Below are 2,982 nucleotides of genomic sequence, written 5' to 3'. Positions count from 1 at the left end.
GGTCCTCCTCCCCTTCCATCTGATCATACTCTATCAGGTCTCATGAGGACTGGTTTATTTGTCTTCCTCTGTGAACTGGTAATGCTGCTCCCCCCTCAGGTGGAGGTGATCCAAGAGCCAACCCATGAGTTCATGTTAGAGATGGTCCCTGGTCCTATTATTGGGTTACCCTCTTGGATACTGACCTACCTTGGGCTCTTTCTGTGCAGGGGGTTCTAAGTTATCTCCATGCATAGTCCTTGTTTGGAGTATCAGTCTCAGAAAAGACCCTGTGACCAGATTTGTTTTGTTCTGTTGTTTCCTTTGTGGAGCTCCTGTTCCCTCCAGGTCTGTCTCTTTCCCACTTCTTTCATAAGATTCCCTACACTCTGCCCAAAGTTTGGATATGAGTCTCAGAATATGTTTTGATACCCTGAGGGTAGTCTTTCAGAGGCCGTCTGTGATAGGCTCCTGTCCCGTTTCCTGTTTTCTCCTTCTTAGAATGTCTGTCTCATTTGCCTTTCTGAAGATTGTCATCATCCACTGCCTATAGTTTTGCTAGTTTCATATTTAAGATTTCACCAATGATGTCATTCCTAAATATGAAAGCTCATTCTTTGCTGCTTTGGCGAAATTTTCTCACTGACACTTCCCAGAAGCTTCAAATTTTTTTCTGGCTACTCTCCAGTGTTTAGCAATATTTCTTCTTTTTAATTGATCTTTTTCATTGTTTGTTATTATGGATGATAATTAAAATACTGCCTATCACTAAAGGCTACTTTCAACATAATCATGTTTTCTTTTATTGGGAGCTTTATAACTATTTTGACCTTGCATTATATTATAAAAAATAAGTTTTGGGCTAGAGAGTATAAAGACATGCACATATTTGGACTATATATGTTGAACATCAACATATATGGAACATCCATCAAATCAACATAGAAGAATAGTGATGTGATACCTATCAAGAGAAAACTCACAATCTCCTTTCCTGTACTATGAGAGCACATTCTTTCTATTTTTGTTCAGTTTCAAACTTCCAGTGATCCTAGGTAACTGCATAACACCTGTTCATGCTTTTTTGTTTGTTTGTTTGTTTGTTTGTTTGTTTGTTTGTTTTTGTTGTTAACAGAGTAAGGTATGACATTTTTCTTTGAACATGATATCTTAGGTCCATGTAACTGTAATAGTCAGACACATGCAGGTCACATAGTATTAACATTAACACAGCTATTTAAGATTGTTAGGTAATATATACTTTTTTGTAATATTTTCTGTCTCTATCAAGAATTCCTGAGCTATAATATTGTGGTCACAGACAAACTGAAGTTCAGTTAGAGTTGTTAAAGATCAAGAAATGGAGACATTTCCACTTAATTTTTTTACAATTGTCTAGTAAGGTGAGACACTTATATACAACATGAAACATAGGCAGGAACACTGACTACCAACCAGAACAATATAATGGAAAAAGTCACAGCAGGAATGTGTTGATTAATTTGTCTTGTTTGACTCCAACCAATGAAGCAAAATCCCACAGAGTCTAGATTAATAGAGATTCTATGCATTTATTCATTAATTTACTACTCTTCTTTTGTGGACAGAAAAAAAACACAACCAGAAACAAACAAGAAAGTAGAGATTTAATTGGCTAGTAGTGTAGTATGTAGAAACTTCTTGTGTCACTGCAACTTATTTACTGTGTTTCTCATTTTCTTTCCTTTTTCGTTTTCTTTTGGTTAAAAGCATATGGATAAAAATACTTTAGGCATCCTCAATTTTATACTCGAATAGATTTTCTCTTTGTTAAACTCTTGCTCAAGTCCATTTCTCAATGTCTCTCTCTGCTTTGTAAGGTTCCAGGGGCTAGGGTAGGATCTGGGACAGGATAAGGAGTCCTCATTCACTTTATCTCTTGGGTTGCTAAGCTGATGGCTTAGGCAAAGATCATGAACAATGCTTGAAAGAAATAGGGAGGGAGGCCAGGATTCCTTCTTTATGTCTAGGAACTTGCTACGTTGCTAACAAAGAGGAAAACTTCAACTGGTCACCTTTGTTTTTCCTACAGCCAGCACTGAAAAAGGTAGCTTCTAGTCAAAACTGCAAGGGGTTGGGAGAGATTAGCTCTTGCACAGGAGCAAGCAACTGTGGAGGATTCCACAGGGTAAAGTAAACATCCAGCTTATTCTAGGGTTATAGTTAGATCTTGAAGCTGCTAACTTTTTTGGAAGAACTAGAAATAGAAGAGGAAAGTAAGCAAAGACCGTTCATGTACACACACTCAAGGGAAAAGGTGGATGAAGTTAAAAGCTTTAACTTCAACAAGTTCCCACAAGCTTATATATGAGATGATGTTGATATTATCTGTCATCTCCTTTGTAGAAACTGCAGCAGGTTTAGGCTGCTAGTTCCATAGTATCAGCTCATACATACACATAGACAAACAATGAGACATATCGACCTGTACATATTCATATATAAATTAAATGGACAATACAAAATGAACTCCCTATATACAGACAACTGAAATACACTCATGTAACATGTATACAAAAATAGACATTTTAATGTAAAAATATATCTTTGATTACCTTCCTCTGAGGAGGGGAATAGCCTTACCAGTCCACAGAGGAAGATAAAGAAGCCACTCGTGATGAGACCTGGTATGCTAGGATCAGAAGGAAGGGGAGGAAGACCTCACCTATCAGTGAACTTGGGGAGGGGCATGGGTGAAGAACAGGGAGGGAAGTTGGGGTTTTGAGGGAGGAGGGGGGGAGCTACGGGGTGGGTTCAAAGTGAATAAACTGTAATTAATAAAAATAAATTTAAAAAAGTAAAAAAAATTCCTGACACAAACCATCCAAGAAATTGAAGACAGCATGAAAAGACAAAACCTCAGAATAAGAAGATTTCTGTCTACAAGGGCCAGAAAATATTTTAAAAAAAATACTAGAAGAAAATTTAACCAACTTAAAGGAGAGGCCTAGAAGCATATGAGAG

This window comes from Meriones unguiculatus, chromosome X (assembly GCF_030254825.1).
Source record: "Meriones unguiculatus strain TT.TT164.6M chromosome X, Bangor_MerUng_6.1, whole genome shotgun sequence".
Lineage (NCBI taxonomy): Eukaryota > Metazoa > Chordata > Mammalia > Rodentia > Muridae > Meriones > Meriones unguiculatus.
This window is presented reverse-complemented; position numbering follows the sequence as displayed.